Genomic DNA, 15,094 nt, shown 5'->3' with positions numbered 1-15,094 from the left:
TAAGTTAAATGGTAGCGTTTTACTTCCTCCTGCATAAAAAAAAATAAATCAAGTGATCGCCTGCATGAGGGGAGAGTAAGACGGCTCAAATGGTGCTCGGTGGATGTAGCAGCTCAGTCTGTCAGTACCAAAACATAATGCAGGCCACGAGCTGCTGGAGTAACCAAACACGCACACACTCCCGCAAAGGGTGGGGAAAAAACAAAAGAAACAAACAAAAGAAAAAACGAGGCAAGAAAAAAACAAAAAAAAAAAAACAAACCACCACTGGCAAACGCTACCCTAGAGTAAAGCACCAATCTCCAAACCCCGAGCTGGCAAAGCGGCCTCAAAGACCTCTGGGTGACTGTGGCACGTGACGCATAGTACTCGCTTGTGGATGGAAGGATTTCTGTCCATCCATACTATGTGATGCTATTTGAAAACTAATCCATCAGCTGCTTTGGCATGGGAAAACACTTTTTTTTCCTTTTTCTTTTTTCTTTAAACTGTGTGTGGGATAATATACAAATATTATAATAAATTGCCTAAGCTTAATAAGAACAGCTGTCTGTTTACAAAAACAAATGGAATCGTGTTTTAAAAGGATCACTCAGTTTAGCCTTTATAAAGTCACTTGCTGGTGTTAATTGTAAGAACTGTAAATTTCAGCAAATGTGTAATAATTTCTTTTTCTACAGAGAATTTACAAGGTAAAAAACTAAATGTACAAGATAATATGAAAACCAGTCAAATACATCAATTACATCATTAACAATGGGCTTGTGCTTTACCCAGGGAAAAAAAAGAAAAGAAAAAAAAAAAAAAGGAGGAAAACAAAAGAAAAACAAAAAGAATAAACAGCCTGCTGACTGTGCACCCCCTGGGGGCCATGCTGGGGACCTGCACCAGGGGTGGCAGAGTGGCAGGGGTCAGTTGTCACAGCGTTCTTAGGTGAAGTTGACTTGTCTTGTTTTTTTGGTAACTTGCCCCCCCATTTGATGGGATAACAGAGGGTGTCAAAGGCTAACCCCTATGGCTAAGGAGCACATCTCAGACAGAACAGGGGGTTTGGGGCTCCTACTCCTCCACTTGTTCAGGGGACCTGGGATGTGTACGTGACTACAGCAGACCATTCGCGGGACCGCCGATTGGACCCAGTTCAGATCCACTCTTCATGTAGTACTTCTCTAGCTTAGCTAGAATGTGCTTCCCGTAGGTGTACTTACGCAAAGTGGCAATGTGAGGCCGGATCTAAATAAAGAAGAGAAGAAGATAAAGGCATTTAAAATCTGAAGAAGCTCAAATGAGTTTAAATCTGGAAGTAGGGGTAAAGAATGGGCATGCTTTTTAATAATGGGTAGCATAATTTACAAAATGCATATCATGTTACATTAAGTAAGTCTTGAAACTGCTGATGGAGACTGTGTATGTAAAAGGGTTACTGAATTCATGAGTTAAGTGATTTTCTTGCAGTAATCTACAAAAATTTCTTAATTTTGGAACCACAGGAGTCGCCACCTGTTGGCCAGCAGAAAGAATGCAGATATTTTGGCAAATTTTTGGCACCCAAGCTATATTGTTCTTTAAAAAACAAAAACAGCATTAACTAGTTTGATGTCAACACAAGAGCCTTGACAAAAGCCTGCACTGATGTACACAAAGAGTAATGTAAAATATGTAAACAATGGACACAATGCTGGCAGATAGATACGGAAGTGCACACCCTAGTTATTACTTTTTTTTAATGCAAAATACAATCGCTGTACACATAATGGCACTGATAACATGACTAAAAACAGGTCTTTCTGGTCATATTTCACATATCAAGGGTCCTTGAAAGCACCAACACAGGCACTTGTTTGAACTTGGGCTGTTTCATGATCTGAATGAGCTGTCAACCCCCTGGATACCACTGATAAAACTTCACAGCTAAACTTTTACCAGCCAAGTCGATTTGACCACTTGTCAGAAACAGATTAGACTTTTTAAGCTTTGCTAACCCTTACAGAACACTGATAGAATTCACTGGATCAAATGGACCACGATCCACCCACTATCATTAACACTAACATGAGCACATTTAGTAGGCGACTCACCTTGTGCATGATGATTTTACGCTGAGCAGGTTCTGCCATGTCGATCATTCTTTGGACAACGTAGTTGGCGTACTGGTCTTTCATCATGGTGTACAAAGCGCTGTGGGGCCCGTCTTTCTGGCAGCACACTTCATCTATCAGCAGAGCTCTCTCTGCACGCGAGGAGTGGATCACACACTTCTCCACCACATTACTGGGGGAAAAATAAGCTACTGTTACTCAAGTTTATAACTGAACAGATGGAAGCAGAGAGATGCCAGCATATTAGAATCATTTTCTTTTGTTTTTGGCATCACGTGGTATGTATGCATGTGTGTTAGCAAACTGTAATTATTGGGCACAGTGGACTGGATAAGTGTTCAAACAGCTCAATTCGTTTAAGGTTTTGCTGACCCCAACTGTGAGGCAAGGGCTGGTTGTTAATGGGGTAAACTTGAATTTGGGAAATATAAAGGAGGATTACTATGACCTAGTTTTACACCTGACACGTGCAGGAACAGGTTATGTTTGATAAGAAAACAACATGTACAACATTACCACCTACTGACTATAGAAAATTCCAGTTAATCCTCCACTGGACCATCCCAATAACAGCATCTAGTTGTTAGAGTGTCTAAGCCCTTTGTCTATCAGCTTACAATCTACCAGAGACAGGTTTTTAGGAGAGGGGACCACTATTCCAAGCTTAATTTTTTTTCCCCCTGTTGGCTAACAGGATCAGTTTTACACAGCAATTTATTCCTAAAGCTGAGAACATTTATTGATTAGAATTCCAAACTTTTTCCAAAGAAATGAAACATGAAACACAAAACTCTAAACATATGCAATGATGGCCCACTGAGTCAGTCTTACCCACTGCTCCATGTTACACTAAAGAGGATATTAGTCATTTACACATTCTTACAGCACTTTTCTACAAGTTACAAGGATCATTTTTCCCATCAAACACTCATACACTTGTATAGTGCTGTTTAATTGCAGCAGTTATGTTAAGTTTGTGAGCATCTTATTTTTTCCTAATATTACAGCTCATCTTTTAAATGTATAAAATATACCACTCTGCTGCCAGCAGACATGTATTTTTACAAATTGGCGGCACACACCACCATTTTTAATGGTAGCAAGACTGGAAAACCTTGTATTACGAAACAAGTAGACAACCACTTTTGTTTAACTACAGGAACTGAACGTGGAAGTCGTTTTGTAGTACTGGCTACCAGTAGAGGATTTGCCCTCATCTTTTGGCACCTCCCTTTAAAGATCCCCACAGTGGATCATCTGCCTCCATCTCGCCTACTTAGCCAACATCCTTTGCCCCGCATATTCACAATTATCGTGAGCCATGTAATTAAATTACTCAAACTAATATAAATTAAAGGTCCAAAGTCGGCCTAAAGTCATGTTTGCTCACTGACAAACACATCACATCCACAAGAGCGAAAACCAACATGACCGCCATAACAACTCGTGCAGACACATTTAGTTCAACATAGACTTGTCTTTTAAAATATCTACTTGCCTAATGTACTCACATTAAGAAAGCACTTTTCTATTCTTATGGACCACTCAAGGCACTTCACTGCATATCTCATCTTAACCAAGCATTCAATCATAATTTTATGCTATACACTTCAAGCACTGTACCTGCCTAAAATGAATATCTTCAGAGTGTGAGAGGAAGCTCGAGGAAACCCATGTAAGCACAAGGTGAACTTACAAACTCCATACAGCAAGGCCTGAGCCAAACCGGAGATTCACTTGTTGTGAGGTGATAGCAGTAACCACTGTACCATCATGCCACCGCCTATACATTACAAAAGAATTTACCAAGCTAAGCAAATGGACACTTGCCCTGGACAATCTCTGCTTTGAAAACAAAGAAACCTAAAATTCAGCATTCCCATCCTACTCGACTCAAGAAAGATCTAGGTTATGAACTTCCTGCTATTGTTACCACATGGTTACTGATAAATTATCTCTTATCAGGTCCAAACGTGAGTCGTTAAACTGCATGTTATAAACCTACTATTAACCGGTTTTTACAAATGTAAACACTCGAAAGATGTAGCAGAACAACAACAGCGTATCGACTGATCTTCAGATGATATGCATCAACTTATGTTCCTTAGTTATGCTAGTGCAAATCACTCACATCTCTGTCCTCACACCAGCAGAAGTGTGAAGAAACACAGCTGCTCTAATATTGACAGTAATGTGAGTGCTTTCCCTCCCACAACAGAATATTTATTTATTTTCACAATCATTTCACGAAATGAACTTTAGAATATTCACGGTCTGCCCTGTTAATGTCAAAATCCGCAAACAATATACAGCCCACTCTTAATCCATACAGACTGCTTAGCTTACCTTGCAAATTTATGCTGGCTCAGGACAAGAACCTTCCCGCGCACCTCTGCCACTATCTTGCTCTTATCTTCTGGTCTGCCATGCTCCAAAACATGCTGAATGACGTAGTTACCGTACTGATCCTGCAGGAGGCAACAGAGGTGTAAGGGCAAGGCAAAGTCATCCCAACAAGATTAATCACAACAACAAAAAACAAACAAACTGTGAGATACAACTGAACATGATTGATACTCATGCACTACTTTTTCACCCCCATTGGCCTCGATTGATAGGGTAATCATGCAACTCTACAATGATTGGCCGATGAATGAGCGACACCTCCATTTGTAGTATTTCGAATACCCTTACGTCATCACTGCGGAAGGTCAGACAAAACAGATGCTGCTGGTTTGTGTTGCTGACCAGGTAACACAACCAATAGCATCTTTGCCCCTTCAGAAACGGGTGATAGACAGTTACGGGTGTAATTTTAGTGCGGCAAGATGGAGACAAAAAATGAACTGACCAAACAACAAATAACACCACTCAACTGCCAAGCTTGTTAAAGTGGTAATTTGTTGAGTAGGTAATGCGAACTCCACCTTTAAATTTGAAGTATTTGCCTCCCAAACCATTTTCTGTCAATCTGTTTTAACATGAACTTGCATTATGTTGGTTTTAAAACACCATTTGTGAACTATTTGGTTATAAGAGTTTCAAACTCCTAGATTTGAATCAAACAATTATAATTTTAGCAAAATGAGAATTAAAAAAAAAGAAAAAAGGGAAAAACAGACTGATCAAAAAATGCTGTAGGCAAAAGAGGGATCATCAGACAGCAGATTAGCATGTCCCTAAATCCTCTGGCATAAAGCAAGAAGGGAGGAAAAAGGAAGAACAGGCAGCTCAGTGGGTTAGGAAAGGACCATAAGGGTTGGGAGTTGGAAAACTATTTAAATGTTAAATTAGATTCTTTACAGAAGAAAAGATTAAAAAAATAAAGAGGGAAAAAGGAAGTGAGCACAGGGACATCCGCGATAGAGGCAAATTGCTCTGACCTTGAACAGTGCATCACGGGACACTGTATAATATGTTTTGGGTGTCATCTCCAATGAAACGCCTTGATATTTCTAGATGGAATAAGTGAGGGGGGTAGGTGGATGTTTAAATAATCACATATGTCAGATGTAATGTCAGCTAACAGCACAATTACATTCATCCTTACACTTAGCAGACCACAACTACACAGGAACAATGACAGGCTAAAAATATGAAATGTTCAAACATGAAGGACGCATGCAAATACGCGACATAAAATGATAAATGTCAACAACGATCAGTCGCAGCTAGCAAAAATAAGGTAGTCAGCGTGAAGTTTAAAATGGGACAGAGAGGAAACTGATGTGCACACCTGGCCCAGCTGTTCAGAGTGCTGATGAAGCTCTTCCAGGATGGGCAGAGTTTGCTCCTGGGTGCAGTGCTCCAAGATCCTTTGGATAACTCTGCAGCCATAGGGGTGTGTGGAAAGTACAAAAACCTAGAAAATAAAAACAGTGCTTATTGTACCATGTAGTGAAAGAACATCAGAGGATTTAGATATTAATGCAACCCTACAGCTCACATGAGTCTACAAAAAATAAATTATACTGAATGGTAGTTACGTTATAAGGCAGCTTATTGTATGGCAGCTATTCTAAAAAACAAAAACAACAAACACTAAAAAAACAAAAAAATAAAAACCCACCTGTCCTTGGAAGGCATCAATAATGAACTGAAGAGCCTGAGGCTGGACACATTCAATGCACTTCTGTACCACATGGTTCCCATTCTGGTCTTTCACACACTTCAGCACATGGCCGTCAAGCTCACGGACAATGTCGCTCTAAATGGAAGAAAATGATATCAAATTAAATCAAAGCCTTTAATATGAAGGACGAATAAAATGCTTTTCAATAGAAAATAAAACTGTTATAAAGAAGTGAAATCTCACTTACAATTACCTGCTGGTCTGAGGAAATTGACTCCAGGGCTTTCTGAATGACCCTGCAACCATACATCTGCAACGCCAGGGGAAGGACGTGTCCGCGGATACGGGTCGCTAAAGCAAGTTTCTGTTCTGCACTTCCAAACTGAGACAACATAAAAAATATATTATATATGCCGGAATCTATTACAATATGAGAGTAATTTATTATAAATGGAATCGAGTTTAGTTTATACTGTGCAGTTACTCAAAAGACACATGGATGAACTTTAACACTCCCAACCTCAAAGAACTTTTGGATGACATAATTCCCAAATACATCAGTCATCAGTTGGTATGCTGCTTGCAAAATCTCTCCAAACACCATCTGTCTCTCAGCAGGAGTGGCCCTCTCTAGCTTCTGCTGGATAAATCTAGATTGGAGAAAGCAGGGAACGATTAAAAAGACACTTCAAAGAGTGGACTCATTATAAAAAGTGTAACACTGCAATGTAGTTTTTTGCACGTTTTCTTTTTTGGCTAAGGCTTAAATTTACGAGACCTAAAAGAAATGCATTATTTCCCAAAAGCCTATATATTTAATTGTGCGGTGGCATTTTCAAGCATTAAATTAGGTCCGTCACCTGGATCCGTGCTGGTCTTGAGAGAACTCCACCATGTGTCCAGGCAAGTCACGGAGCTGGAGGTTTGGAAAACGGTTGTTCCTGAAGTCTTCCAATAGGCGGCTGCGTCCAGATGGCATGACATCAGAGCGGCTGTAGCGGGGCCGTGAGGGAGGGAACAACTGGCTGCTGGAATTGAACAGACTGGACGTGCTGCCTGTGCTCCGGTATTTGGCCTCGGCTCCGGGAGCTGCAGAAATGTAACGGCCACTGCCATTTGTCAGGCCACCTAGGATTAAATAAGACAATTTTTAATATTTCATTTACAAGCATCAATTTCACTGAAGGTGCCCCTAACAGGGATGACAACTTAAAGTTCTATTCTATTTAAGTCACATCCTCACTTACGAACAGGATCAAATGCTTCTTTATTTTCTACCTCAAAAGCAACAGTCGACCAAAAGGTAAACATCCCTTCTTTAGGCTTACCTAGGTGAAGGCTTGAAGAGGATCCATGGGAAGAGGGCAAAGATGGCGGAGGAGTGAGTGGGGAATGACCTGGTGTAAGGCCAATGGGGCTGGGTGAAGAGGAGTAACCCAGGCTGTTATAAAACGGCTGCCCAATGGGAGTTAAACTGCTGCCACCTCGTTTGTATAGGTCAGAACTTGCCAACAGGGAATCCCTGCGGGATACACTGCTACTGGTCGAGCTGGATACTGAAAAAAAAAAATCATAAACAAAGCACTTTTAGAACACAAAACTTAAATTTAACACAAGACCATTTTCCTCTCCAAGCAGCACGTTGTTTAGCCACTGACCAGAAGAGCCGAAACCCCCAAGAGCAGAGCCCAGGCCAACGCCAAGAGATCCGCCGGTGCTGCTGAAGCCCAGGGAGGAGCTTGGGGGTGGTGGGGCAGCAGAGGTGTGAGAGAAAAGAGAGCTGCTCTGAGAGGTGTTGGGGACTGATCCAGATCCGTAGAATGAGCTGGAGGGCAGGCCGCTGCTGGGTGGAGGAGCCTGCTGCTGCTGTGGCTGAGGTTGAGGCTGAGGCATGGAGCGGTACAGTCCGTTGGCTGGAGGACCAGACATGTTGTTACCGGAGCCAGATGCAGACACTGCTGCTGCTGATGGAGAGAGATTATTGTGAGAGGTCAAAAGTGAGGAAAGATCACATGAGTGGTACTAATCAAGTAAGAATAGAAAGAAGTAGGTTAAATCTGAGCTGTCTGAATAATAAAGAAACGAAAGACCAAATCAAGAAAGATATAAAGCAATACATAGAGGAAAACTCCACTGAAGAAATTAGCCCAACGGTGTTTTGGGATGCATTCAAAGCTGTGCTCAGAGGGAAGCTTATTGCTATAACTTCAAAACAACACCAAATGAGGAAGGCCCTGTACCTAAGCCAGGTGGAGGAATTGAAAAACACAGAAATATTATACCGAACAACTCGGAATGTTCAGCTCCAAGGCAGAATTAAAACACTAAAAAAGGAAATTGACAATATATTGACTGAAGAAGTGGAAAAAAAACTTAGATTTTTGAAACAGGATTATTATGAGAATGGCCCAAAGGAAGCTAGACTGATAGCACGGCGTCTTAGACAGCAGCAAGCTGTTAATACGATTCACAAGATTAGAGACCTATCTACAAATAACTTGCAGTATACCCAGGAAGCAATAGAAGAAACATTTAAGAAATATTACGAAAACTTGTATAAACAACCATGTTCCTCAAATAAAGATGAGAAAACTGCTTTTCTTAACTTCCTAGACTTACCACGTATTGGTACGCAGCAAAACAGCAAACTGACTGCCCCCATCAGTCATGAAGAAATATCTAGAGCAATTTCCAGTCTGAAAGCTAATAAATCACCGGGGGCCGATGGGTTCCCCTCAGAGTGGTACAAGAACTTTAAGGAGGAGTTGATACCAATGCTTCAATCATCATTCAATCATACCCTTGCGGAGGGTGTAACACCTCCCTCATGGAGAGAGGCGATTATCTCAGTAATCCCTAAAGAGGGAAAAGACACCGAATATTGTAACAACTACAGACCCATATCGGTTCTTAATGTGGACTACAAAATATACACATCTATAATCGCTAAGCGATATGGAGCAATTATGACAGACTTAATTAATGAAGACCAAACTGGCTTTATCTCAGGACGTAGAACTCAAGATAGTATAAGAAGGACCCTCCAAATAGTTAACTCGATACAAACAAAAAAGGGCAGTGCGGCCCTAGTAAGCCTGGATGCAGAGAAGGCTTTCGACAGTGTAGATTGGAACTTCCTATATGCCGTGCTTGAAAGGTTTGGTTTTGATGACGGTGCTGTGATGTGTATCAAATCTATTTACCAATCTCCTACAGCTCGAATTAGAATCAATGGCAGCCTAACGGAGCAAATCTCTCTCGAGAGGGGTACCCGTCAGGGTTGTTGCCTCTCACCTCTTCTCTTCACTCTATATATTGAACCCCTGGCACAGGCCATCCGACAAAGTGAGGAGGTGAGAGGAATAAGTATTAAAGGGGAAGACCACATCATCAGCTTATTTGCAGATGATATCATACTCTACCTAGAAAATCCAAACCAAACTTTAATTCCAATGTTTAATGTAATTAATATCTTTGCTGAACATTCGGGGTACAAAATTAATGTGACCAAAACTCAGATACTGGCTTTCAACTATTTGCCATCTGAAGAGGTTAAAAATAAGTTTAGACTGAACTGGACTGCAAAACAAATGAAATACTTGGGTGTAACCTTGACTAAACAATTGAGTGACCTTTTTAAAACAAATTATGATAGGCTGACCACTCAGATTAAACACGATCTAAACCGATGGTCAACTCTTACACTAGACTTTAGTGCAAGAATCACAACAATAAAAATGAGTGTCCTCCCACGGTTATTGTACCTTTTCCAATCTCTGCCAGTTAAGATCCCAGTGGAAAAATTCAAGGACTGGGATAGGCTCATCTCTAGATTTGTATGGAATGGTAAAAGGCCTAGAATAAAATACACAACATTACAACTATCTAGGAAGCAGGGTGGTGTGGGACTCCCTAATCTAAAAGATTACTATCATGCGGCCCAAACCAGACCGGCGATAAAGTGGTGTGATCAGAACTTTAATGCTAAATGGAAAGATATTGAAATAAAAGTACGGGATGTCCCAGTCCAGACTTTTCTTGGAAATGAGCAACTTAAGAAAACCTTACAGCATTTCCTTGATCCTATAACATCCCACACTCTAGAGATATGGTTTGGCCTAGTTAAACAAAGTAAGTTGGAAAGGGAGGTTAAGATGTTAAACTGGGCTGCCTATGTTGTTGGTGATATACTGAGTGCTCACGACCCAGGATTCAGGAAGTGGGAACAAAAAGGAATAACAGCGATTTGTACAGTAATGAAAGATGGCCATTTGATGAGTTTTCAAGATTTAAAAGATCGGTATAGTTTAGAGAAAACCAATTTTTACCAGTACCTGCAACTCAGAGACTACTTTTCAAAGGAAATACGAAGTTCGCGTACGTCTTATGGCATCCTGAATTGTATAATTAAATCATACAGGGGCCTCCAGTTCAAGGAGATTTCTGTACTATATAAAAATCTAAGAGAGAACACGGCAACATCAACTGAATACATAAAAAAGAAATGGGAGCAGGAAATAAAAACTGATATCTCAACTGAGGAATGGTTAGGTATGTGTGAAACCCAGAACACAACGACTAACTCAAGATGCTGGAGAGAATTTGGGTGGAAACACCTTACTCGATTCTTTATTACACCAAAAATCAAAAGTAAACAGACTCAAGACAGTTTGCCATGCTGGAGAAGATGTGGTAACATGGAAGCACATCATACGCACGTGTTTTGGGAGTGCCTGAAACTGCATAATTTTTGGAAGAATGTGAGTCTTGTAATAGGCAATATCTTGGGCTACCAATTACCACACAATTTTAAAACTGTATATCTTGGGAATATTAGAGAGTATGTTCTGTACGACGACTTGTATTTGACAAAAATCCTATTGATAGCTGCAAAGAAAGCTATAACAAGAAACTGGTACAAACTGGCTCCGCCTTCATCACAAGACTGGTTAAATATTGTTGGAGAAATCTATGCAATGGAAAAAATGACTTACATTCTCAGATTAAAGGAAGATATTTTCGTTGCTAAGTGGGAGAAGTGGACATTGTATGGCACCAAGGAAAATTAATGAACGAACAAAACATTTAAGGTCTATGACTCTGTATATCTATTGATGCATGCCTGTATAAAAGTACATATATAAGCTGGAGTATGTATGCTGCTGAGCAAAGGCAGGCATGCATACGGTAGTTGATTAGAATTGGCACCCACACCTTCTGTTCGCTTTAGTTCTGTTTTGTTTTGACTGTGTGCTTGCATGGTTATTTCTCCTGTAATGCAAAACATGTCTATGTTTAAACTGTGACAAAACTATCAATAAAAATTACAGTGTCAAAAAAAAAAAAACAAACTAGATGAGAACGAGGACAAAGTGGCTGCTAGATGCTTTATTAGGCCGTCGGGACCTGATGTGCTATTCGGAAGATTTAGAGGAAAGATTTAATTTAAAAAAACAAAATAGGTTTTGGCTTTTTTAACTCCACTATATGGGATTAAATTCTAGTTAAGGTGTGTGTCTTATGCTTACTTTATCTGCTTATCTGGAATATACAGTTGCCATGTATACTGTGAGTCTTGGTTGCAGTTTCTAACACTGCTTAAATGTGTTTTTCAGCCCTGAAACTTTATCCTGCGCTCATCAACATACATTTCTGGGATTTCAACTGAATGATGTGTTAAAAGCATATTTACAAAAAAAATTCTCATTATTTTCTGTCTTTTCTGTGTTCAAATACAAGAATAAATCTTTGCGCTTCAGGTCAAAAAAAAAAAAAAAAAAAAAAAAGAATAGAAAGAAGTGGGTGTGCAGGACAGACATTATAGTAGGCATATCTAAGAAGAAAAAAAAAATCCCATCTCTATTAATAATACACACACACATCATTTGCACAACACACCACACAGAAGCGCTCATTAAGTTATCATTTTGAGAAGAGGACATCTATACAAATCAGATCGCTACATGTGTGCATGCAACTGTGCCTACTCAAAACAGCAGATCTGGCAGATTGCTAGAGAACTGCTAAGTGGGTGAAGTCGTTTTACCATAGATAAACACAAATGACAAGCTCAAATATAAACAAATAATAAAAAGCAGAATTAAACATAAACATATTCAGCTATTTTTGGGAGAGCCACTTTTGCATTTTAAACCATCAGCGTGAACACACTTTGTAGAAGCTGGGACTTCTTGGCTGAATCATTTTTTCCACCTATATTTAAAGGTTACTGCTTATGTGTGGTGATTAAACTCGGGGTAAGAGGCTTGGGAACATATTAAAGTAATGAATTTATTCACTAAAATAGCTAAATGAAACATTGCTCGGTGTGTGTCCTCCCCACACGCAGAGTAGAGACAGCAGTGGTAACTGCAGGAGACAAACACTGCGAACAGACCAAATTTAAACCAAACTATGTGATCTGCTTATCTGATCAACGTCACATTTGGTTTTGTGAAGGTGTCAGTGGACAAAATAGGAGACATAGTCCACAGGAGATGGAGAGTGATCTTTTTAGAGATTTGAATCAGATAAAATACAGTCACCGAATTCCAAATAATCATCTCTAATGCAATTAGATTAGCTAAATGTGAGTTATATAGTGCCAAATCACAACAGTTACCCCAAGGCACTTGAATGCAATGTAAAAACCCTACAACAAACCATCCACAGATCCCCTCTGAGCAAACAGTTGGTGACACAGGAGAGGAAAGAATTCCTTAATTAAAACAAATGTTTTAAAAAATTCCTACCAGCTTGTGCCGCTGCATGGTTGATAAGAAGTGGGGTTTGGACTAGACGAACAGGCCCACCCAGACCAGTGCGGGCACCAGGGCCCATTACCAAAGCTCCAGTCTGGTCATAGTAAGCTGCAGGGGCCAAAACCTGATAACCTGAGGAAGAAACAAGACACACAAAGAGGAGAGAGTTAGTAATTACAGTTTACTACAACTACACAACATACTTGGAGTGTTGTTAGAAACAGTGTTTCAGTATTTTGTAACTACTACTCACACACTGTATACACTTAATGTGAACCAATAAGGGGAAAAAAAAAAAAGTATTTGCTTGTGAGTGTCTTTGGCTACATTGCAGTATAGCATAAGTATGAAATGGTAGACCAACCAGGCATTCCTGTGTATGCCAACGCAGGGTTTGCAGCAGCTGCTGCAGCTAGGGATTCCTGCTGGCTTTGCTGGCCTTGCCCAGGTGTAAGAGGTCGCTGGTTGGTTCCAGTGCGCATCACCTGGCAGAAACGGTTAAAAATACTGTTACTGGCTTTGTACTGAAAGGGAAGCAATCTCAACTTGTTGTCACAACAAAAAATAAACAAGTGACTAAATGAGGAACAGCTAAAATATAGCTAACGTGTTTTACCACGACTGTGTGGTTTGATCAGACATCACGAGTTGCTTGGAAACATATACAACCAACCCCAGGACAGTTCTGAATCAAATGCACAACTGATGGATCTACGCCGCAGAAGCCCCGCCCACTTTTAACTTTTCTAAATTTTAACAGCAGGTCTTCATGGATGACTCATTTTCAGGGTCATCCTGTCATCATAAACATTCTGCACATGATAACTGGTCACAGACAGATGACTGAAACCAAATCCTGACGCACATTTTTCATACAATCATACGAGGCCAATGAAGTAGGGAATTAATACTGGTTAGAGAAATTATTCCTACCTGTGGTTGCCCTGGCCCTGGCCCTTGACTGGATGCTTGCTGATTGGCCGAGTGATTGGCAGTAGATGCAGGCTGCTGCTGGAAAAGATTAGCTGGGTACACACCCCAAGGGACGCCGTAGTACTGTGGTGGAACAACTGTGGGGCCTGGAGGAGGGGAGAGAAAAAAAAAGAAAAAAAAAAAAACACATCTGAAGTTATACATTGGATCTGGGCAGAAGATAATCAAGACTAAAAGAAATAAAATAATAATGATCTGTTGGATTTCAATGAGAACTTGCGGATGAACATGTGCCATGTGATCACCTGCAAGCGTTGCTGCTGCTGCCAACCCAGCAGCAGTGTAGGGATCAGCTCCAGGTGGGGCAGCATTAATGATGTAAGGGTTTGGCACAAACGCAGGAGCAAGGCCAGCTGAGTAACATGAGGAAGAACAACAATATAATTCTCATTCAAAAGTCTACGCAACTCAAACAGAGACAACCTGAGAGACAAAGCAGTTAAACAATACTGCAAAAGAATCTGTCTCACCAAGATGCTGCTGCTGGGCTGCAGCCAGTGCATATTGTTGCTGCTGAGCTGCAGTGAGCTGTTGAACAGTCAATGGATTAGACCTCTGGAACAACTGGAAAAAAATAAATAAATAAAAATCAACAAACTGCTCACAACCTGCAGAGCAAACTACCAAACAGACTTTGTGCATTTAACAGACCTGCTGCTGAGAGTTGTAGTCAAACAATCCAACTGGAGTCCCTGAAGAGTCCACCTGAATCTGATTACCAGCATAGTCAAATTGTAAGGACTCCACACCAGCTTGCTGCTCCATACCGCCCATGTTCTGGGCCTCCTGGTTCTGGAAATCCTCAGCTTGGACCTTGTTTTGGGAGGGGTTCTGCTGTTGGAGAGCATGAGGGTGGTGGTGCTGCCCCATCATCTCCAAACCTGTCTGACTGGGACCCATCCTCTCCACAGCCTCAGTGGGAGAAGCTTGACGGCTTCCAGGAGTTGGGCTAAAATAACAAAAAAACAAAAACAAAAAACAAGTTGAGTTTAAAAAGGACCACCATATTTATACACAACTGTTATTTGGGGGCGAAACAAAAGTCTAAAAACCCTCAAATCAACTTATAAATGTTCATATTTACACAGTCTGATATTTTATATTTAGTTTTTAACTGAAAAGCTATATATACTATATTAGAGATAACCAGTAGAAAATGGAAAAAATGT

General features: G+C 40.5%; 1 pseudogene across 1 annotated transcript in view; it reads right to left on the bottom strand.

The window, feature by feature from the left end:
- Positions 1–577: 577 nt before the first annotated feature.
- The window catches only part of LOC113037402 (apolipoprotein B-100-like), a 41,245-nt pseudogene continuing 26,728 nt past the window's right edge, over positions 578–15,094 (bottom strand). The window contains exons 34-50 of the transcript XR_013901949.1: positions 14,577–14,874; positions 14,396–14,489; positions 14,171–14,278; positions 13,866–14,011; positions 13,297–13,417; positions 12,924–13,064; positions 7,830–8,135; positions 7,500–7,727; positions 7,032–7,299; positions 6,692–6,821; positions 6,419–6,553; positions 6,169–6,306; positions 5,836–5,961; positions 5,483–5,554; positions 4,446–4,567; positions 2,079–2,271; positions 578–1,233 (exon numbers count right to left, since the gene is read on the bottom strand). The product of XR_013901949.1 is annotated as an apolipoprotein B-100-like (transcript). The remainder of the gene's footprint in view (positions 1,234–2,078; positions 2,272–4,445; positions 4,568–5,482; positions 5,555–5,835; positions 5,962–6,168; positions 6,307–6,418; positions 6,554–6,691; positions 6,822–7,031; positions 7,300–7,499; positions 7,728–7,829; positions 8,136–12,923; positions 13,065–13,296; positions 13,418–13,865; positions 14,012–14,170; positions 14,279–14,395; positions 14,490–14,576; positions 14,875–15,094) is intronic.

This window comes from Astatotilapia calliptera, chromosome 15 (genome assembly GCF_964374335.1).
Source record: "Astatotilapia calliptera chromosome 15, fAstCal68.1, whole genome shotgun sequence".
NCBI lineage: Eukaryota > Metazoa > Chordata > Actinopteri > Cichliformes > Cichlidae > Astatotilapia > Astatotilapia calliptera.
This window is presented reverse-complemented; position numbering and strand designations above follow the sequence as displayed.